Here is a 23,540-nt window from a genome sequence, read left to right on the forward strand (position 1 = left end):
CTCCGATCGAGCCAGCCAGATGCCCCTAACAGGTCATTTCTACTCTAAGTATGCTCCATGCAATATCTAGGACATACGTATACTAACAGATTATGCACTAATTTGTCTGGAATTCAAATTTAATGAGGCTTTCTTGAAGGAGAGGAAAAGAAGCTCCATTTCTCGATGGGGAATAACTGGTGGCCCTCTTTGATCCACCACAGCCAGGCTCAGCTTCTGATCACAGAAGCCGCTCCAGTTCATTTAAGCAGAAAAGATCTTAATACAGGGGAAAGGTGCATACAGCACTGCAGGGAGAGCTGGAGAGGCTGGTTCTCGGCTGAGCTTTCAGAAATGATCCCCAGAATGACACTGCAGCCTCTGCCATCACCAAAGATCTGGGGATCAGGATGCTGGCACCACCGCCATTGGCTCCAGGAGTAAACTTTGCCCTGATCCCCTCTCTGAGAGAATGGGTGCCCCAAGATCTTCAATGATCGCAAACGAGGGTCTAAACACTGGGCACTCTGCAATGGCTCCTACAGGACGTCTCATCACCTCTAAGTCTCCTCGTCTGAAAATCAGAGAGGCATGGCTGCCCTACGGTGTTAACATCCCTAGTGCATCTGAGTGGTAGGACCTAAATCACATCTGGAGGATTGGCTTCAGAAGTCTTGCTTCTTGGTCTTTCTAGTATGGGAAGGCACACTACAAAAGAGGCTAAGCAAGCTGGGCTACAGTATCTATACCATCCTGAGCCTTCTTTCAAACCCTAAGAATCACTCTGCTTCCCCTTGCCACAGGGTCTTTTTTTTTTTTTTAAGATTTTATTTATTTATTCATGAGAGAGAGAGAGAGAGAGGCAGAGACACAGGCAGAGGGAGAAGCAGGCTCCATGCAGGGAGCCCGAAGTGGGACTTGATCCTGGGTCTCCAGGATCAGGCCCTGGGCTGAAGGCGGCGCTAAACCACCGAGCCACCCGGGCTGTCCTTTTTTTTCTTTTCTCCCACAGAGTCTTTGTACATGCTGTTCTCTTCTGCCCACAATCCTCTTTCTTCTCCTCTTCTTCTCTTCCTGTCTATCTCCTACCTTCTACCTCCTCTCTTCTCTGATCTTCCTATTATTTTATATCTCCATCTTATGGATGAGGAAAGTGAGGCCCAATGAGGTTAAATGACTTGCCCAAGCACACCAGCAAACAGGGCAGTGGAATTTGAACTCAGGCAGCCTGGCTCCAGAGACTGCTCTTAACAGCTGCATTATGTCATGCAAAGACAAATTCACCTGTGTTAAAAGGCCAGGGGCAGGGCATACCAGCCACCCTGTAAATAAACAGGGATGATGCTTTAGCAAATGTTGACAAGCCCAGAGAACTCTGAGAGTGATGGGCGGTACAGGTAGAAGGTCTCAGGGCAAGGTCGCATGCTGTGGAGCTTGGCCCCTAGCTCCCAGAGAACATCAATAGGCTGAATTTCAAATACAGCTGAGCTAGAGGAGTCCACAAAACCCTGACACTGCTACCCTTCACTAGGGAGCAGAGAGCAATCCGTACTGTGTATCAAGGGAGAAAAGAATCTCATGTCTCTCCCAAGAGGGATTATCAATTTCAGCAGCAAAACCCACAATCACAATGAACAAAGTGTGCTCAGTTCTCATAACTTTAATAGGCAGAATTTTGTAGAGCAAAGAGACAGCTGTTAAGGAGAGAGAGGCATCATAAAGGAAGGGCTTAGGGTATAATTGGTGCCCCTGCTTGCCTGGGCACCAAGCCCAGTGAAGGGAGCCCGTGGGCAGCCAGGCCCAGTGAAGGGAGTAGAGGAGTCCAGAGGATCACATTTGGTTTTTTAAAATGTAATACGTCCTCAGTCCATAAGCAGCAAATGGGATCACGTGCCCTCCCTAAGCTAGGTCTGAGAATTCTTGGGGCAAAAGAATGACGTTTCTTCTTCCCTAGGCACCACAACTCAAGTCCCTGTAAAGTCAGCAGATGCTCGGCAAAGGAAAAAGACAAGACCAGGAAACCCTGGTTAGCAAGCCAGCTCTGCCACTTACCTGCTATACGACTTTGGGCAAGAACATTTCCCCTCTCTGAACCTGTTCCTTGCCCATGAAATGAGGATATTGGATGAGAATGAAGGATTTAAACTTTGTTTCTTAGCACTAGAAACCTGTGTTTGAAAAAAAAAAATCTTACGGGGCACCTGGGCAGCTCAGTCGAGGAAGTGTCCGACTCTTGATCTCAGCTCAGGCCTTGCTCTCGGGGTTGTGCATTCAAGCCTCGCTTAAAAAAAAAAAAAAAAAAAAACTTACATAGTTCTGTCCTTTGGGGAATAGGGATGTAGAGACTAAGACACCAGATCACTTACAAACCCCACTTCTGTGAAGCCCATGTCCTTGAGTGGAAAGCCACTCAAGGAAATGATGTCTTAGGATAACTCAAGCCCTGCCATTTTTGAAAACCATGGATATTAGTGGGAACTAAAGGATTTAGCTTGGGAGAGAAAAGTTTCCTAGTACTCTGACTGGCTCACCCCATGACTCTGCCCACTCTGGACCCTGGCTTTCCCATCTAGAAGCTGGAAGCTTTGAGTTCAGTGGTCTCTGCAGTCCCTTTCAGTTTTGACAATCCAGGACACTGCCCCAGTCTGGTTATCATACATAAGACCCCTGGTGGGGAAGAGTGTATGAGGGGAAGATGTTGGGGACAACAAAAATAAGGTGATTTTCAGAGATTCTGTTTAGGGACAACCCAAGAGGCAGCTCAGGGAAAATTGAAGCTTGTGAGAGGCAATGAACCCTGAGTCATGACCATGGTTTCTATTTTAGGAAGAACAGAGCCAGGAGTTAACACAGTGTGGGATTTAATGTGTAGGATATATAAATAGATGGAAGGTTAGGTGGATGGGTGAATGGTTGGAAGGTTGAGCGGATGGATGGATGGATGGATGGATGGATGGATGGATGGATGGATAGTAGCTGGATAGGTAGACAAAGGAATGGATGGGGAATGTTCATTAGAGTATTTGGATAGAGGGGGTGGGTGCATATATTTGGTAGACGAGACAGGTGCATATATTTAGGGAGATGGAAGACAGGTGAGCAAGTGGCGTAAGTAAATGGGATCTGTGAGTGGGGGAGAAGACACACAAAAAGGTAGGTGGGCATGGAGGCAGGTAGGTAAATGCCCAGGCAGTTGGATGGACAGGTGGGTTTTCCAATGTAGGAAGGCCCAGGGGATAAAATTTGATTGATCGATTTGTTCAGCTTTCTTGGCCATTTACTCCATTTTCTCTTCCATACACCCAGTTGGTCAAAGACACCTGAAACATTTACAGGGAGTTTCTCAATGTGTGGAAAATGTACCAGTGGGTCGTGCATGAAATTATTTTATGCTGTTATAAAATAATCTTAGAAGAAATCCAGACACAGCTTAAAGTAGCAGTGAATCACATAGCAAGGAAGATATTCCCTTTCACTCCTCTTTCCATAACGTCAAGAAGAAAATCCCACCTGGTGCTATTGTGTCTTTAGCACCTTGCTGATTCTTTAATCTCCCTTTTTAATAAGAGAAGGGAGACTTTGGGATCAGAGCCGTAGGCAGGTGATGGAATGTAACAATATTCCATTTTCATTAGGTTTGGTTTTACTGTCACTTTGTATATTTGACACAAATTAGGGTTGTGTTACAAAGGGTTTCCCTTGTAAATGAATGCATATACATAAAGTGAGTTGGTTGCGTGTAAAATATTGTGTGAACAGTGTTGATCACTGGGGCGAGAGATGCTGGGTACGGTGAGAAAACACTGGTTTGTAGAAGTACGATCTGGTTACGTCATTCTAGGCTTAGTGTCTGTTCCAGATCCTTCATGAGGGGAGCCTGCCTAGCCCACCACCCAGCCTCTACTGCATCTCTTCTCCCCTCCTCGCTCTGGTCCAGTCCCCCCAAATTTCTTTATCATCTTCCAACTTGCCAGGTTCCCTCTTGCTTTCCGGCTTTTGAACCGTACATCTCTCTGCCCAGAACTCACTCCTCCTCCTTCCCCTCACTTGGAGGATCCCCACTCAGCCCGAGGTCTTGCTCGGATGCGGATGCGGCTTCCTGCAGGAATCCTTTGCTCACCCTCCCACAGGTTTATGCACTGTCCCCAATGCCGCCTGCGTGCCCCTGTCAGACCCCCCCAGCCTGTGGTGGAGAAACTGCCTGGTTAGCTGCCAGGGGTGCCTACTGGGAGGGGAGCTGGTTGAGGACAGGGACTGTCCGGGTCACCCCTCACTTATCGTTGGTTTTACCGAGTGCCCACTCAAGTGCCAGGTGCTGTTCTAGCAGATACACCAGTAAAGGGGACAGAAAAAGTCCCGGTCCTCATTCAGGAGGGGGGAGTTGGACACATAGAAATAATTATTTTTTAAAAGTGTGTCTATTATATATATGATTTCAGGTTGTAATAAGCCCCTTCAATAAAGGGAAACAGAGTTAGGGAATTAAGAGGGAGAGAGAGAAGCAGTGATGGGCACAGGAGGTGCTATTTTAGGTTGGAGATCAGGAAAAGCTTCTCTGAGGAGGCATCATTTGCACAGAAATTTGCAGGAAATGAGGGGAAGACGGACAATGGCAAGTGGGAGGACCTTGAGGTACCAACACACTGTGGTGTGTTTCGGGAACACCTAAGGGGCAGGAGCAGCTGGAGCAGCGTGAGCTTCCAGGAAGCCCGGACTGTGGCCCCCACTCTGCGACTTGGGGAGCCGCTGCCCGAGGAATGAGGCTGCCTTGAGCAAACAGAAGGATGCCTTCTTTGCCTGCATGTCAGCCTGCCCTGAGCCCTGCCGGAGAGGCCGCCAACATTTGTGCAGGTACTTCCTGTTAACATTTACCTTGACTGAATGTTTATTAATCGGGTCTATTAATAGACTTTTTTTTTTTTTTTTTTTGCCCTTCCTAAGAAATAACTCCTGGAAGAAGCATTTTCCCCTCAATTATCCTCTACTTTGCATGATGCTTCAGGTTTGTAAATTGCTTTTCTGTCCCTATTTATTGATCCATGTGCTTATTTATCCATATGGCACACAATTTAGTGAGCAGGGAACAAGACAGACTCCGCTTCTACCCCCACAAGGCATGGATCGTTGATGAGAAACAAGTCTGGGGGGCTCTGGCAGGGTCCACCTTCCCTCTCCCTTTTGGTAGCTTAGCAGAGAGCTGGCGTGGCTGGACCAGGCCAGTCCGTCAGGAGCAGCCAACATCAGCTTTGGCAATATCAGTGCTCCCACGTGCCGAGACCTTTGGGGCTCTCCCTGAGTCCTTGGGGTGCAGCTCCCGTCCACACATCCCTTGACATATTTCTTGTGACTTAAAGAAATTGCCTGCCCACTCCCCCCTCTTGACCCAACTGTGTGGGGTGTGGGGTATGTCCTTTCTCCTGGAGATTGTTGCAACGTCCAGCCCACTGGCTGTGGCGGGCCCCTCTCTGCTGGAACACCGGCCACGGTGAGGACCACGCTGAGGATGTTGAGAGTTTGAGGGGCTGCTGATGTGAAATCACTTCTCTGCCTCTCGGTTCTTCCCTGGTGATCTCAGCCTGCACGAGTGATGCTGGTGCTGTGTCCGTGCCCCCTTGCAGGACAACTCTAGCGGAAGGAGACAGGAAACAGGCGAGTGCCCTAAGTTATTCTGAGCTTTACAAAGGAGATGACCAGGCTCCCTGGGAGTAATTTAGGACTCAGACTAGGGGTGTCACAGGCTGGATTCTCTGGAGGCAGTTTAGACGGAGGCTAAATAAGCACGTAGGTGCTTATTAGGGAGTGTTCTGGGAGGGAAAGGAAACTGGAGGGGGGAAGGGGAGACCTCAGTACTGGTCCATGGACCTCAGCTGCCCCTAGGGGAGCACTGGAGGGAGGACATTCCTTCAGATTTGTCCTGAGTTGGTTGGGATGGCTGGGAGGAGTTCTTTGATCCTCTTCCCTGACAGAGGTCATTGAGCAGTTGTCAGACACAGGCAGCCCTGAATGCGGTGGTGGCCCAAGGACACAGGCTGTCTGCAGGTAGCACATGAGACCCAAGGATGCCAAGCCTTTCACTGGAGGGCGATCCTCATGGTGCATCTCACGTCCACCACAAGGAGCTTCAGGAAGACTTCCTAGAAGAGGGGGCACCTGGGGATGCAGGGGTGAGCAAGGAAAGAATAGCTGTTCAGGCAAGGGGGACCTAAAGGCAAGATGGAAAACAGGGTTAAAACAAGCTACATAACCCTTGAGAAAAACAGTGAGTCCATTGTAAGATCAAGAAACAACTTCGCTGAGGCCAGGGGACTCACCTGAAATAAGGTGACGACAAATGATAGAGCCCAGATTAGAATCGGAGCCGTGGATCCTGATCCCAGAGGCCTTCCATACCCCACTCCCATCTGGAGGCCAATCCTCGCCACTCTTTTCTCGTCTCTGAGATGGCCACTGTCATTCTTTGTTCTCACCTCCGTACCTGCGCACGCAGGCCCCACAGCTCTGCTCAGTGAAACTAATATACCCTCTAGTTCCAGCACAGATCCTGCCGTCTGAAGGGATCCTAGGTCCCGCCTGGGTTAGGTTTCAGGTCAAGGGTTGACTTTGTTTGGAAATTCGAGATCGGTCTGTGGTCACGGTCACAGTTCAGCCAAGGACAGAGGTCAGGACTGAAGTTAGGGCTGGATAATGATTGAATTTCTGACCACAGCCAAGAGTTAGTTGGGGATTAGGTTTAGAGCTAATCTATAGTAAGGACTCAACCTGGAACCAGGGTCAGGGAATGGTCTGGAATTGGGCCAGAGCTCAGCTTGGAGCTGGAGTCAAAGAACAGTTTGGAAAAAAGATCAGGGTTCAGTTTTAGAATAAGGTCAGGGCCCAGTCTGGAACCAGGACCAGCGCTCAGTCTAGGGACTAAGATCGGGGTTCAACACGGAGGTCGGGGCAAGGCTCAGCCTAGGGGCAGGTTTGGGTCTTGGCCTGGAAACAGTCAGAGTGAAGCCTTGGGCTGAGGCTCAGGGGTGTGAACTTGTGTCTGAGATGGCTGAGGACTGTCAGGCCTGACTGCCCAGCCTCACAGGCCTGGAGCCCGAGGCCTGCCCAGGGTGGGAGCAGGCAGGAGAAGCGCTGTAGGGAGTGAGGGTAGACACACCCTGCCCTCAGCCCAGCTGCAGCTCCACCCCTGCTGCAGTGCAGTGCTCCAGATCCCCTAACTCATCCACCTCCCTCTCAGCTCCCTCGGCCCAGCATTTGCAAGCATACGTGTGTGTGTGTGTGTGTGTGTGTGTGTGTGCGCAGTGTGTGGGAAAGAGGGATCCAGGTATGAGGCCCTTGGGGATGCCGTGGCACTGCTAAAGTCTGGTGTTTGCAGGGAACGGTCTGCACAGATCAGACGGGGCCTCAGGGAAATCAGTTAGCTCCCAGGAAGGCGCAGAGGTGGGTGCGTGGAGGAGGAGGTGGCTCAGGCTGCACTCCCCCCAGCCTATTATGAGAGCCTCAGTGTCACCAGCCTACACAAATCTGGGCCTCTGCATCAACCCGGGAGTCCTCTGGGACTGGCCCTACCCAGACCCCTGGGAGGATGACGACCAGGTGTAGAGGAAAGAGCCCTGAGCTGGATTTGGGGGGCCTGGGCGCCACTGCCTTGCTTCCCCTCTCTGAGCCATCTGTAAACTGGAGATAAAATAAAGAAGAGTGAGTATGTGAAAAGCAAGGAAACTAACAGTCAAAGAGGGGAGGGTCTGATCCTGGCTCACTCAGCCGAGTTGGGGGACAGTGCGGGGGCCAGAACCCGGGCCTTTTAGCACCAAAGCCCTTACTTCTCTTGCCAACCTGGCCTCTTCTGTCTCTGAGACTCACCAACACCCTGCTCATATCCCACCCTGTGCAGGGAAGGTGGTGTAAGGGAAGGAACGGGCAGGGTGCAGGACAGACACCCCACTCGCATCTCCCTTTTCAAGCAGGGACCCCTCCCAACCAAGCCTGTGGGAGAGGCCCCAGGAACATCATGTGTGATTATGGGCATAAGAAGGTCCCTGCTAGGAGGCGAGGTTGGCATCTCCCTCTTGGGAATAGCCACTGGTAGACTTGTTCTGGGCCCACCTGAGCAGGACAGGAAAGAAGCAGAGAGAAACGGCAGGTTGGAAAGAACTGGCAATGGGACAGCCTGCATACCTGCCGTTTGCTGGGGGTCAGGAGATGTCACGGAAAGGAGCTGGGCTTGTGTCACTTCTGTTCCCTGTCCGGGAGGGCATTCTACCACTCAAGGGCTCTGAAACAGAAACCATGGAGCAGACTGTTGCAGGCAAGAGCTGGGAATGGAGGTGATGGAGGAGCTAGATAGCCACATCAGGGGACTGTGGAGGCCAGGGCTCCCATAGGACCCCCAAAGTACATACGCGGGTGCCCAGCAGAGAGCCAGCACCCAGACACCTGCCATGCTGAGGGCATCAGTGGCCAGAGGGATCAGCTCACAGGGAGGATCCTGGCCATGGTGGACAAGGAGATGGTGCTTCTTGAGCCCTGTCCCTCAGCCACTACATCTATGCCTTTAAAACAGAAATGGGGGGCAGCCCAGGTGGCTCAGCGGTTTAGTGCCACCTGCAGCCCAGGGTGTGATCCCGGAGACCCGGGATCGAGTCCCACATCGGGCTCCTTGCATGGAGCCTGCTTCTCCCTCTGCCTGTGTCTCTGCCTCTCTCTCTCTCTCTCTGTGTTTCTCATAAATAAATAAATAAATAAATAAATAAATAAATAAATAAACAAACAAACAAATAAATAAATAAATCTTAAAAAAAAAAAAAAGAAATGGGGAGGGGGGCACCTGGGTGGCTCAGTTGGTTAAGCATCTGCATCAGCTCAGGTCTTGATCTCAGGGTTCTGGCACTGCACCCCCCAGCTCATGCTCTCTCTCTCTCTCTCTCTCTTTCTTTCTCAAATTAAAAAAAAAGGAAAAACAACCCAAACCAGAGAGGGGGAATGAAGCCCCTGCTACAACACGAACACACGTCAAAACCATTATGCTGAGCAAAACAAGTCAGATGCAAAAGGCCACATATTTTACAATTCCATATATATGAAACGTCCAGAACAGGCAAATCCACAGATGGAATGTAGATTGGCAGTTGGCTAAGCTGGGTGGCCGGTAGTGGAGGATGGGGTGGAGGGCTGCCTGCTTGCTTTCTTTCTTTCTTTCTTTCTTTCTTTCTTTCTTTCTTTCTTTCTTTCTTTCTTTCTGTGGAGGGTTTCTACTGGAGAGGGGATTTCTTTCTGGGGTGATGAAAACATTCGAAAGCAGATCGTAATGCTGATGGCACAACCCTGTGGCTATACTAAAACCCATCCACGTGTGCACTTTAAATGGGGGAATTGTACGTTATGTGAATTATATCTCAATACTGCTGTTATTTAAAAATGGAGGTGCATTTATTTGGAGGTGACAAAAACGTTCTGGAGATGGACAGTGGTGATGGCTCCACAACACTGAGTGTGCTTAATGCTACGGGGCTGTACACTCACACGTGGCTAAGATGATACATTTTATGTCATGTATATTGGACCACAACTTAAAAAAATATAAAAATTTAAATTTAAATTTGAAAATAAAGGAAGGGGGGGAGGTATCCCAGAACAAGACTATGTACTCCCAGATACTCCAAGATCCTAGAGACCAGAGAACCCACGCTGCACACACACACACACACACACACTCACACACACTCACACACACACATGCCAAGCCCCACAAGTCTGTCATTGGGAGACAAAGGAAGGGAAAGCTTTGAATTGCCCCTGGGATTAGGATCTCAAACAGATGGCTGTGTAATAACAGTGTGACCGTGACACCCTGGGATCTGCCACTGAACAGTTGGGGCCAGTGACTGGAGAAAAATGAAAACGTTTCCTGTTAATACCCTTATACTCAGGGAGCTCATTAAACTGGCTACAGATGCTCAATGTCAGCTCCCCACAGAGCATATACTCCTTGAAGGTGGGGACCACTGGGTCTGGCTCGTGCCCGGGGCCCAGCACAGAGCAGGACACATCACGGGTCTTCAGTCAACGTCTGGGGAAAGAATGAAGAGCCTCCCCCATTAGAGAAGACACTGAGGCCTGGGGAGGCCTTGGCCCTGCCTGGGACCACACAGCCAGGGAAATGTGGTGGCCAGGACCAGAACTCAGATTTCATGTCCTGTGGCCCAGGCCCATGATGAGCTGGATTCCATGGACAGCCGCTCCTCCAGCTGTGCACATCTGTTGGCCTCAGTGGGATGAGGCAATCACCCAGGAGCCTGGCCAAGGACTCAAACATACAGGACAGAACAACAGAAGCACTTCCAATGGGTGGGGTTGGCCCAGTGCAGAGCCTGGGGCCCCACAGGGCCACCTCCTCCTGCCTGGCTCTGCATTCCCGAGGCCCCACCTCATGCTGTCACCCTAATTCCTCCTGTCTGGGAGGCGGGAGTCCTGGGATACTGTCCTGGTCAGTTGCTCTCTGAGGGATGAACTCAGGAGGTCCCTGCCCCTCTCTGGGCCTCAGTCTCCCCTTTGAGGAGGTAATCAGGTTCCATCTGGTTCTGTTGGTTCCAATCTGGATGGCTTTGCAGCAGACTGACCTCTCAGAACACTCAGCCCTGCCTAGTCTGAGGGAAGAGACATCCTGCCCTTAGATGCCCCAGTCCAGCCCTGCACACACAACCTCCTGATATGCTGAAAGATGTGGCATGCCCCTCGAAGGATCCCCCCGTTTGAGGAGGGACCTCAGATTCAGAAACTCCTAGTCTGGTGGGAGAGACCTGGGCCACCAGCAGGAGGTCCCTGTGTCAATACTTGGGCTCTGGCTGGCTTCTATTTTTTTTTTTTAAAGATGTAGTTATTTGTTGGTTTATTTCTTTATTTAGAAAGAGTGCAAGCAGGGGGAGGGGCAGAGAGAGAGAGAGAGAATCTCCAGCAGACTGCGAGCTGAGCACCAAGGCCAATGCGGGGCTCCATCCCACGGCCCTGACATCATGACCTGAGCTGAAATCAAGAGTCGGACGCTTCACCAGCGGGGCCACCCAGACGCCCCTTCTATTTTTCAGGTACCCTGTCCTCTTCCCACTCCAAGGCTTAGGGACTCAGAATGCAGGGTCTCTCTCTCTCTCAGCTTACACAGCAGCGGGTGCCAGCTTCACGACAGACTGCCCCTGTGCTGACACCTGTCAGAAAACACGTGCTCCGGATATGCCATTTGCTTTGTGAGACAAGCTCAATGGCTCAGCTGCGTCTGTCACAGTCCCCGGGATGGCGCCACCCTGGTCCAGGACCTGGCCCAGGCAGGCCAACAGCAGCAGTGTCTAGAATCAGGAAGGGCTCAGACGGGACAGGCTCCTGCTGCCTGCGCGAGACCCAAAGACCGCGGCTAGCCTCAATTCCGGACAACCCCTCGGGAAGCCTGGCTCCGAGCCGGCTGGCACCCGTGGTGCACAGCCTGGTCCTCACGGGACCCCCCCCCCCCAAAAAAAAATGTCTGGGTTTCTTACTGATGAAGAAACTCCGAGCTCGGTTCCCCAGCTGTACAACGTGGTTGATAAAAGTAACGCCCTTGCAAAGAGAATTGCGAGTGATTACATCGAGGAGAGGCAGGCAAATGTGAGCCCGGGGGGGGCAGCCCGGGTGGCTCAGCGGTTTAGCGTCGCCTTCAGCCGTGATCGACTCCCACGTCGGGCTCCCTGCATGGAGCCTGCTTCTCCCTCTGCCTGTGTCTCTGCCTCTCTCTCTCTCTCTCTCTCTGTGTCTCTAATAAACAAATAAAATCTTAAAAAAAAAAAAATGTTAGCCCGGTGCCTAGCCAAGGGCAGCCTCTGCTGTCTGCGGGGCTTTCTGGTTTATCCCCCCTGCTCAGCATGCAAACCCTTTTCTTGTTTGTGGGACTGGGTCCTGGGGTGAGCCTCCCGGGGAGGCAGCTGGCCTCCCAGTGCGGAGGCTGAGCCTCGCGGGGTGGGCCAGGAGCGCGCCTGGGGCTCAGCTCGATGGGCCCGGAGGGAGGCTGCCCCGCCTTCAGGGACGCCCGCGGGGGTGCAGAGGGCAGTGGAGGTCATGCACGTGGGACGGCAGCTGGGCCCAGGCCGTGACGCCCAGCGGTGGCGGCCCGACAGCGGCACCAGAGGCGCACACGTCCTCTAGGGAACCCCCGACGCGTCCTGGGCTGCCAGCCGCCTGCCACATCGGCCCTTCCGGGGGCCGCCTTGGCTCCTCCAACAGGCTCCTGTCCTGCTTCCATTAGTGAGCGTCAGTTTCCATTGTTTTCAACCAGGGAACCTGACTGGTTTGGAGATTGGTCTGAGGGGGTGGGTTTCAGACAACACACCCTCAGGGAAATGGGGGAAATAATTATCTGGTCTAGCCAGGGGTGAAGGTAGCGAAAATCCAGTTAGTATCCAGGGATGGGAGTCTAGCAGGCTGTGGTATGTAGTGGTGAAACAGCTAATTAAATTAAATTAATGAATTACATTATGGCCTGTGGCCATCTGGAAAAAAGTGCCATTGAAGGCAAAGCTTGGAGGGCCTGAATTGCTGCTGCCACTGAACACATGAATGGCACGAAGATTTTAAAGATCGGGTGGCTGCTTCCATGACGCTGGACAATTAAAAGAATAACAGCTTTAATCCCTAAATTCTTGGCTCAAGGCATGGACTGGAGCCTAGGAACTTTTTTACAGCTGAGCTAGAAATTCTCTTATCTTTTACTGCAGCAGGATTAAGTTGGAGGAAAACTAAATGCAAACGTGATCCTTTGCGTTGCCAAATTTACGCTGGCGGCTGAGCTCCCAGCCTCCTCTTCCTCCGCTGCATTAATGCTCATAGGTCAAGGCTGCTCCTGGGTCCTCTTCGCTTCTCACTCCGCAGCCTGCAGCCCGTGGGGGTGCATTTGGCTGCAAGTAACTGAATACCCAGGGTAGGTGGGTCCCCGGGCGGGGCACAGCTCCCCGCAGCGCCCAGTGCCCGCAGAGGTGCCACTGCTTTTCTCGCAGCTCCACCTTCCTCAGGGCCGGATGGCTTATGCTGGCTTGCAAGAGCTGTGTGCGCTCTACCGGCCTTCGGTGGGGCCCTGTTGGCACCCTGAAACTGACCACAGGGATCCCCGGGTGGCGCAGCGGTTTAGCGTCTGCCTTTGGCCCAGGGCGTGATCCTGGAGTCCCGGGATCTAGTCCCATGTCGGGCTCCCTGCATGGAGCCTGCTTCTCCCTCTGCCTGTGTCTCTGAGTCTCTCTCTGTGTCTCTCATGAATAAATAAATAAATAAATAAAATCTTTAAAAAAAAAAGTAAAGAAATTGACCACAGAGGGGATATTTACACGATTGAAATCAGCAAATGCTACAAGTCAGCACCTTCTTTCTCTAAGTTAGAGGTGGTATGCGGGCACACAACTGGCTTCCTGCTAGGTCTGGTCCCCTAAGGGGTGGCAGTGGGGCCACCTGCTTCTTTGTGTATGTGCCAAAGAGGGACAAGGGGAGTGACACAAGGAGGGAGAGGGGGAGGATCTCTCTCCCCTGACCGTGGAACCAGGTTGGCTTTGCAGCCTCACTGGGCGCCAGCAGCAGGCGGCAGCTATGACCCCGCCGGCTGAGTCTCAGCAGACCCTCTGTGGAGCTGGAGTGTGGGGTCAGCTGCCCTGAAGAGCATGTGCTGTGGGGAGGGCAGATCTCTGAACAAAATGAGTCCTTCGGGGAATGAGGAAAAGAGAGAATGGGGAGCACGAGTATCCACCACATCCTCTTAGGGTGCCCCCCCACCCCTCACCCTGTGGCTTCACTGGCCACTACGAGGGCTAGTCCGGCCCAGACTCGTGTATCTCATCACCACTGAGCATCTCCGCTTGGACAGTGACAGCAACGATGCCACCAGCCGAAGCACACAGCGTTGGCCATGCGCCTACCGGCCGCTGTTCTGAGTGCTTTACACGTATCATCAGCTCATCTAACCGCAGAGGAGCCTTTATGGGGTAGGTGCCATTGTCGCCCCACCCACAGAGGAGGAAAACGAGGCTCAGGGGGATGGCATAACTTGCCAGGGGCCACAGTGGTGGCACTGGGATGGGGAACCAGCTACCCGGCTCCAGGTCCTGGTTCCAGAACTCCACCCCGCCCGCCCGCCCGCCCCGCAGCAGCCTCGAGCTCATGGCCTTCTCTCCAAACCTGCTTAGAGCCCTTCCCCTCCTTGTCAACTCCAAGTCAAGGTCCAGGTGTCGCCAAAGCCATCCCTGTTCTGGAAAGCTTTTCTAACCCCACGCCGGGCTAACACCCTCTCTGCGGCTGGCACAGTGACCTCTGCCTCCCGGTCCCAGCCCCGGGCACTGGGCCTGTAACTGTGGCTTCTTGTCTGTTTCCCTGGAAGGCAGGAAATGGGTGCTGCGCGGCCCCAGGTCCCCACATGCCCGGGCCTCAGCGCAGACCTGGCGCCCAGTGCGCGCCTCCCCCGCGGCCCGGTCCCTTCCCTACTTCGCAGGCAGGTGTCCCCAACGCCCTGCGGCCTCCCCCTCCCCGCCGGGCCACTTCACACGCTCAGCACGGATTTCCCCACCTCCGCTCCTCAGCCTCCTTCCTGCTTTACTCTTTTATTAAGATTCTAATTAAATAATTCTAATGAAATGTAATGAGCTGAATCGACAAACTTACTGCGATAAAACAGCATTCGAGACATTCTCTCTCCTGCTCTTTCCTGGGCGGCGGAGGCTGGGTGGCCCCGGGGCCTACTGCGGGGAGGGTGGGGTGGGCGGTCTGGCACCGACCCAGGCGCGCAGGACATCACCGACGGGTCCCCCTGCCCAGCCGAGGCCTCCCCGACTGAGCCACCAGCGGGCGCCACCCTGTCTGTCCTAAGACCCCGAGCCCTGGCCCGGACCCCGCCAGCCGGCCCTCTTCCAGCCTGCGCCCCAAGCCAGCCCCCCAAGCCTCCGCCTCATGTTCCCACATGGTCTTCTCCACACCAGGGGGGCAACTGAGGCTCCAGACCCATTCATCGGGGTGTGCTAAGCGCATGGACATCTGTGGCCCCTTCAGCCCCGCTCTCTGAAGAGGAAGAAAGGCCCGGGCCTGTGTGTGGCCCCTGTCTCCGGCGTGGCCTCAGACGAGTTTCATCCCTCCTCTGGGCCGCAGCCCAGTTCCTGCCAAACTTCAGGCTGATGCTGGCGTGAGGGCGCCGGTGACAGGGAGACAGCGCCCGTGTGCTGAGTTGGGCCTGGCCTCAAACCCTGGCCCTTCCTGCCTCCGTGACCCGAGGCAAGTCAGTTCATCTCTCTGAGCCTGTCTCTTCCTCTGTAGGAGGGGACCAACGTCACCTACTCTGCAGAGCTGTCGTGGAAATTACATTAAAACAAAAATAAGAGGATCCCTGGGTGGCTCAGCGGTTGAGCCCCTGCCTTCAGCCCAGGGCATGATCCTGGAGTCCTGGGATCGAGTCCCACGTCGGGCTCCCTGCATGGAGCCTGCTTCTCCCTCTGCCTGGGTCTCTGCCCCTCTCTCTCTGTCGCTCATAAATAAATAAATAAAATATTTTTAAAAAATGTTTAAAAAAGGGCAGCCCTGGTGGTGCAGCGGTTTGGCGCCACCTGCGGCCCAGGGCATGATCCTGGAGTCCTGGGATCGAGTCCCACGTCGGGCTCCCTGCATGGAGCTTCTGCATGCTTCTCCCTCTGCCTGTGTCTCTGCCTCTCTCTCTGTCTCTGTGTGTCTCTCATGAATAAATAAATAAAATCTTAAAAAAAAAAAAGGCACAGACTAAGTACTTGATAAATCATGACCACGGATTATCCCAATCCATGTTCCCTTCCCCATAGCAACCCTGGGGACTGAGAGCTGAGGTGGGGGCGTTAGAGCTTCCAGAATCTTCCAAACCTGACGCCCCCTTGCCTTCCCACTGTGGGTTAGACCAGAGCAATTGGCCAGTGTGGGGACACAGTGTCCTGGTGGCCTCAGGCGGGACTGTACATCCTCCACCTCCAGGCCCTGCCCAGGTGCAGCCCCCGCACCTGCGAGCTCCCTCCGCACCTGATCTCACAACGTCCCTGCAGAGAAGGCAGAGATCCACCTGGTCCTGTTCCACAGACAAAGAATCAGGCTCAGGAAGGAGGACAGTGTTTTGCTCAAGGCCTGGAACCCAGGACCCCAATGAACCACTAACTGCCATGTCCCCCTCCAAGCGCCACATGGCCCAGGCCTTGAGACCCAACAGCCCTGGAGGCAGGTGGGGGTGCGGAGGAGGCTGGAAGAGTCCGCAGAGCAAAGCTGAGGAGCGGGGCCCTGGCTCCTGGGCTGTTCCGGGCACACCCGGCCCCGGCTCGGCTGCAGGCAGAGCAACACTGACCTGGGTTCGAGTCCGACACTGCACTCAGTTGATGTGTCACCACGGATGGCACCTCGAGACGGGGGATAGAGGGAGGGGGGTAAGGTGTGTGATCCTGACACGAAAACAGAAGGCATGTGGGTACGCGGTCACTGTGGATGCTCCCGGGGCTGCTCTAGCAAAGCACCGCAAACTCGGTTATTTAGAACAGAAATGTAATGTCTCATGGTTCCGGAGGCCAGAAGACCGTGCTCCCTCTGTCGCCTGCAGGGGAAGGATGGTGACTGCCCTGGAGGTCCCCAGGACATGGCATCACGTCTCCGGTCGTCATGCGGCACTGTCCCCGGGGCTCCTCCCTCAGTCCTTTGTGCCTGTCCTGTCCTGTCCAGATGCCCCTTTCATGTCAGTCACAGTCGATCAGAGCCCACCCACGTGACCTTGTTTAAATTCGATTACTTCTGTGAAGACTCTAGCTCCCGATCAGGCCACAATCTGGAGTGGGGGTTGGAGCTTCCACGTATCTTTCTGGGAGGACGCACGTCAACTCATAACGGGATGCGAGGCTCTTTTGTGCACATCTGATCCTGACAGGCGGGCCAAGCTGTGTCCTCGTGTCAGCTGAGGACACATGGAGGCTCGGGGAGGGGAAGTGACCAGTACAAGGTCACACAGCCCAGGAGTCATGGAGCTGGGATCGGAACTGCGGTCCCCTGAGTCTGGTGCTTTTCCACTCCCCTCTTTAAATTTAAAATGAGAAAAGAGAGTCCGGAGCTTTCCTTCGGGGTCAGCAATTGGATCCTGAGTAGCCATTTGGCAACAATAATAACACCATTGACCAAACACCGACCAGGAGTCAGGCACCCTGCTTTCTTTTTTTTTTTTTTTTTAATTTTTATTTATTTATGATAGTCACACAGAGAGAAAGAGAGAGAGGCAGAGACACAGGCAGAGGGAGAAGCAGGCTCCATGCACCAGGAGCCCGATGTGGGATTCGATCCCGGGTCTCCAGGATCGCGCCCTGGGCCAAAGGCAGGCGCCAAACCGCTGCGCCACCCAGGGATCCCAGGCACCCTGCTTTCTACTCATCGTCTCACACTGTTGCCTTTACAGCCAGACTTCCCGGCCCAAACCCTGGCTCTGCCCATTCCCAGCTGAGTGACAGGGCAAGTAACTTCACCTCCCCGGGCCTCAGTTTCCTCTTCTGTAAAATGGGGACAGTAGCCATTGCAGAGGATTAGTGTAAGGACCAAATGAGGTGCTCCATGGAAACCCCCTAGCACAGTGCCTGGCACACAGTGATGCTCACTTAAGCTCCAGAATAACACCAGGAGGTGGGTCCCCCCCTTAATCTGCAGATGGGGTCACTGACCGAGGGTATGAAGTAGGAAGTGGCAGAAATGGGGTTTGAGGGGCACCTGGATGGCTCAGTCAGTGGAGCATCTGCCTTCAGCTCAGGTCATGATCCCAGGATCCTGGGATGGAGCCCCATGTCAGGGTCCCTGCTCAGCGGAGTCTGCTTTTCCCTCTCCCTCTGGTCCTCCCCCCTCTGTGTACTCTCTCTCTCAAATAAATAAATGTTAAAATAAGTAAATAAATAGAAAAGAAATGGGGTTTGAACCCAGGTCCCTCTGACTCTGGGCCCTTTCCACGGTACTAAAGACCAGGCTTCTCCTGAAGGCTCAGGCTCAGGAATCTGGCTGTTACTGAAGGCTGGCAGGGCCCCAACAGCACACCATCTTCCTAACTAGGTGGAGAGAGCCCTGATCCAACGGGGTCACCGTGGAGCGAGGGGGTCTCTGGGTTTAAATCACTGTGGCTGGGAGTCCTCCCTGCTTCAGCTGTCAGAGACCCCCAGGGGACAGACCCTCTGTCCCCAAGAAGCACACATACACTCTGCGGGGTCCCAGGGGCCACCTGTTTTGCTTCACTATAAAAACTAGAGCTGAGCTCTGTGGAATGCCAAGCAAGCCGGGGTCCCAGTGACTGAGCCCAAATCCGAGACCTTCCCCACTGCTGCCCCCTACAGACAAGCAGGGATCCACACATATGCGCAAAGGAATACACTTGCGCCCTCACCCCTGAACTCCCACCTTCCCAGGCTCAGGTTCAGGGATGTGCCCCTGGGACGCGCGCGCACACACACACACACACACACACACACACACGCGCAGACCCGCTGAGCCAACATGCACTCGCTCCGCACTCTCCAGGTCAGGACACCGTGTGCCTTGAGACGCTCGCTGCACCACAGCCCGGTGGCTGGCAGGGACTTAGAGATGCAAGCCCCGCCCATCAGGTCAGGACGCACCAACTCCGGCCCCAGACCCGCGGCAACCCGCAGTGTCACTGACGCCCAGATCTGGGTCCCTGACCAGGCGCATGGTGGTGTCCTCCTGCTGGAAACCAGAGAGGGAGGAAATGCTGTTCCCTTTTCAGGCTTCCGCTTGCACTTTCCTAGCCCGAGCCTGCTTCTCTCGGGCCGACCTCGAGGACTGCGGTTCCCTCCCTGCCCCCCGGTCTGGGCGTCCACCCTTCCCCCATCTCTCTGCAGGCTGGCTCTCTCCGCACAGAACCTTCTGACGTCTTGCTCAGAAGCCGGTCCAAGGCCTCTGCCGTGGCCGAGCTCTCAGACCTGCTCTCAGACCTGCTTCCCAGCTCTGCTCTCCCGCCTCTGATCCTGCCCCTCCTGGTCCCCACATCCCAGGCAGCTGCCGACCTCGGGGTTTCGCACTTGCTTCGACGCTGACACTCTTTCCTCGAAGAGCCCTGTGTCCGCCTCCCTCCTTCCTGTGGGGTCCCTGCCCGCCTGCGTACAACAGCACCGCCCACCCTGTAGCTCTGTCCCCTTCCCCGGCTTTTTTTCCTTCATGGCACTCAGCACGGGCGGGGGAGGATGTCTCAGTATCCCCTCTCCCACAGAGGAATGTCAGCTCCACGAGGATGGGACGTTTGTCATCGTTTCCTGCCATGTTCCAACCACCTAGAGCCCTGCCTGGCATATGGTGGGTGATCAATCAGTGTGTGTTGAAGGAGGAAGCCTTGATCCCTGAAAGCTCCGAGGGCGGGCTCCTCCCCGACAGCCCTGGGGCACAGTCCCGGTTCTGTCATTTATCAGGTCACTTTGCCTCTCCCAGTCTGGCTCTCACAGGACTCTCCTGAGGATTAGGATGCGACCTGGCAGGTGGTGGGTGTGGCAGGGAGGTTTGCTCTGGACTGTCCCCCGCCCCCTCACCAGAGTGCGGGGTGGGGCATCCAGAGGGTCTGGTGGCCCTTCTCTTCCGTGTCCTCTTGTGTCTCAGGGCTAGAGGCCTATTAACCACATTCCCACCTCCCTCGTGGGCAGACTCCCCAGCAGCCTCTGCCTATGAGGCCTGGTCACATGGGAGCTGTAGGAGCGTGCGCCCCGCGATCCCCGGCCCTGAATTCCCTCAACCCCAACCTCCGCTGAGTCCCCGAAGCTTTGCAGGGCCCCCCTTCCCTCCCCTAGCTCTGCCAGTAGTTCTGGGAACTGAATCTCTTTATCAAGGGATTTATTTCCTACTCAAAACTGCTACGGTGGAATGCTTCCTTGACCGAATCCCAAATGGACAAGAGTCTCCAGAGTTTTCCCAGAGGGCACACTTCGCGGTGGGGACAAGCCGGAGTGCGCGCTGGAGCGGCATCAGGGTAGAAGCTGGTGGGACAGGACTCATCTCCTCCCAAACTTTGCCACCGGGAAAGGGGGGTAGGCCTCTCCCTGGGGGTGAAGCCGGCCCCACGCCTGCCCCGCCCCGCCCCGCCCCCCCACAGAGCAGGGTGACCAGGACGCGAGGACGGCCCCGGCGGCTGGGGTTCTCGGCACCCTACGGATATGAAGTATCTGTTGGCTCATCCCCTCCTCACGACGCCCCAGCTTGGACTACACCGGCATCGGCCTACTTACCCCGGGAGGAAACCCAGGCCCAGACTAGGAAGTCAGGTGCGCAGCTCAGTGGCACAGCTGCTCTCGGTCGTTCCGCGCCTTGGGGTTCACCAGACCCCTTCTCCAGCCCTTCTTGCAATCCTTTCCGCTTCCCACGAGCCCTCGGACCCCAAGCTCCTGGCCCTTTGCAGCAAGTGCGGGGAAGGGACTTCGCTTTCCCTCCGTCTGGGGTGGAGGACGGAGCACGGGGCCCGTGGAGAAAACGATGGCTGGAATCGCAGCCCCGCTTACCTGCCCACACAACCTGGGGGCGTCCTGTCCCCCGGGGCCTCGGCGTCCCAGCTGTAGACAGTGGGTGGGCGCAGGACCACTAGGGGCTCTTCTGACACTAACATTCTAGAATCCTGCTTTAAAGACATTTTGAGGGGGGTCCCTGGGCGGGGGGCTCAGTGGTTTGGCGCCTGCCTACGGCCCAGGGCATGATCTTGGGGTCCCGGGATCGAGTTCCCCATCGGGCTCCCTGCATGGAGCCTGCTTCTCCCTCTGCCTGTGTCTCTGCCTCTGTGTGTCTCTCATGAGTAAATAAATAAAATATTTAAAAAAAAATAGAAAAATAAAGGCATTTTGAAAACTAAGATCTTTGGTCAGGGCAGAGAAGTAAGACCACACGTTTTACCGAACCTGGCTGGGCCGTGTGGCGGAGACCTAGAGCACCAAGCCCAGGGGAACCGGGGGAGTTTGCCATAGGATGGGTTTGCCCCAGGACACATGCCCTGCAAAGGGGAACATCGTGCCACAGAGGCTGGTCTTGCCTACTGACCCGGGTGCTCTCGGCGGGTTCTCAGCTGACTTCAGCCACTGACGGCCGCCCTGTGCCAGGTGCACGCTGGGCCCTGGGGTCACAGGCGTCTCAAACACAGGCCCTGGCGGCCCAGAGCTCAGGGAAACGAGAGCAGTCTCCAACCTCTGTACTCTCCCTTGCTGGCTTCCTCAGCTCGGACTTCCAACGTGCCCCTGGTGTGATGCAAACCTACCTCGTGCCCGGCTCTCCAGGGCACCGTGACCCACAACCCCTGGGCTGCAAAGAGATCAGGACAGGCCCTCAAGGTCCCACCCCATGCGGGAGCTCAGCAGGTGCAATCAGAATTGTTGCTTGGCAACCGGGACTTGTGACACAGCTCACATCTGTCCTGGCTGGAAGCAAAGGCGCCAACCTGATCCAGCACCTATGTGCTGGGTGCTCAGCTCAGCTCCTAAGCAAGCGGGGTATGTCCAAATGTCCCAAGTGACACACAGAGGCAGAGCCATGCCTGGACAGTGGAGAACACACAGGCTTTGAATGCCAGGCCTGCCTCTTACCATCTGTGGGAGGCTGGCAGGTCACATAAGCTCTGTGAGTCTCAATTTCATGGTCTCTAAAATGGGCCTATAATGCCTACTAGCGCAGTCACTGTGCAGCAGCTTCAACTAGCTAACGTGCAGGTGCTGCCAGTGTCCCGGAGATGTGTTCCCCTTCCGGCACCTCTGAGGCTGCCATTCACCACCAGCAACACAGAGTCCACCCCCACAGGAAACCTTGCCTCTCTGAGAGACCCTAAAGCTCTACTCTGGCCACCCCTTCCTTGCTTGCCACAGGCTGGGCCATGTCTACTGGGGGCAACCCAGGGCACTGATGGGGTACCTGCCCTTCCAAGACCTCAATTGGGCATGTCCAGAGCAGCAGCCCCAAAGAGCAGCTTCCTAGTTAGGGGCTGGTAAGGATGTGTTTGGAGCAGTCTGGAAGATGGCCTCTGCTTTAGGTGCCTCGTGTGGCCCAGGCTCTGCTACTCTGCCCAGGGAGACATCCAAAAGCCAGCAGCTCTCATCTCTCCCATGGGCAGCACAGCTCGGATTTGTCCTTCACTCGAGTGGTTAGTGCTGTGGAAATAAAGAAGCACTGGAGTCACACAGACTGGGGTTTGAATCCCAGGTTTGCTCCTTATCAGCTGTAAGATTTAGTCAATTCACTCACCCTCCCTGACCCTCCGTTGTCTCATCTTGAAAATGGGCCTAGGACCACCCACCTCCTAACACAGTTGTTAAACTATTATCACCGGTATTAGGTGTGAAGGACCTAACAGGGCCTGGCATGTATTAAGCACTAGAGAAAGGTCCACGTCCTAACCAATGAACAGGCCACCTGTTGTGATCCATATCCGTGGGGTGGGAGGAGGAGGAAGGCCAGACCCCAAGCCAGAACCCAGGGCACAGAATCCACCCCGATGCCCTCTCTGGGCTTGCTGAGAAGTCCTCAGAGAGATTTCAATGGGATGGTGTCTCCTCCTGGGAGAGAAGACCTCAACATCCACCCAGTGAAGCTGAAGGTCACGTCAAATCTGAAAGGCGACTTTGTTCTTCTTGGCTTCATCTGTTATGCATGAAAGAACAGACGGCGGGTGCTCAGGATTCATAATTTGAGACATCCGGAGACTAAAGACATTGGCCAGATTTAAACCGAAAGATGAACTTGTTGGGTGTCTTTTCAGATTATGGGAGAAGAAGAAAGGAGAGAATTACTTAGTCATCTATGATCCACTCAGAATTCACAGTGAGTCTGCCTGACATCAGAGGGCTCCGCCTCTGGGTTCCGGATATTTTAAGTATCACTGTTAAAAGGGACAAGGAAAAAAAAAAAAAAAAAAAGGACAAGGAGATAAATGTTGGAAGAGACCCCCCACTGGAGCCTGGAGAGAGAGGTCTTTCTGTGGCAGGAACCGTGGGGCTGACGAGGCCTTGGGCAGCATGAGCACAGGTGCGGCTCCAGGGAGGTCAGGACGTGGTGGGGTCAAGGGTCACACAGATCTGAGTCTGGCCAAGGGCTCTGCAGAGTGCGGGCCTGTGACTGCCTTCCTCCCTAGCCTTGGTGCTGCTGCAGTAAAAATGCTAAAAGCACTGGGCTCAGATGAGATCAAGTCCAGCACAGCCCCAGGTACATAGTAAGAGCTCAGTTAACGGGAGCTCCCTTTATTGTCAATTTTACTTTGACTTTCCTTAAATGTATTGGGTCCAAATGCCTTTTGCTCTGAGATATACTTTGAACCATCTCAGTAGCCACCAATGACATAATGGTTACCCCCCCGAGTCTCACAGAACCCAGGGAGGTGGGAGGGTGGAGCTTGCTGCAAACTTTTCCCAAATAGGAAAGAAGTGACCAATCCAGGGTCACAGCCTGAGTGAGGCCTTGGGTTTCCCCAGTCACCAAAACACTTCCCACCATCCCCTGCTCCCTCCCCCAGCCCCCGCTGGTCCCCAGTCACACCAAAGCCACACGTCTGGAGTCCACTTGGATCCACTGTGGACTGC

The 23,540-nt window shown here is 54.4% G+C and overlaps 1 long non-coding RNA gene across 2 annotated transcripts; it reads right to left on the reverse strand.

Moving 5' to 3' along the window:
- Positions 1-3,599: 3,599 nt before the first annotated feature.
- LOC112659951 (uncharacterized) lies at positions 3,600-23,449 on the reverse strand. Of its 2 annotated transcripts, XR_007408290.1 has the most exons (3): positions 21,019-23,449; positions 8,149-8,245; positions 3,600-6,181 (listed from the first exon to the last, which is right to left on the reverse strand). It is a non-coding gene; the product is annotated as an uncharacterized LOC112659951 (long non-coding RNA). The 2 variants fall into 2 exon arrangements; XR_003136604.3 differs by lacking the exons at positions 8,149-8,245; positions 21,019-23,449 and adding an exon at positions 6,291-7,613.
- Positions 23,450-23,540: the final 91 nt, after the last annotated feature.

Source organism: Canis lupus, chromosome 2 (genome assembly GCF_003254725.2).
Source record: "Canis lupus dingo isolate Sandy chromosome 2, ASM325472v2, whole genome shotgun sequence".
Taxonomy (NCBI): Eukaryota; Metazoa; Chordata; class Mammalia; order Carnivora; family Canidae; genus Canis; species Canis lupus.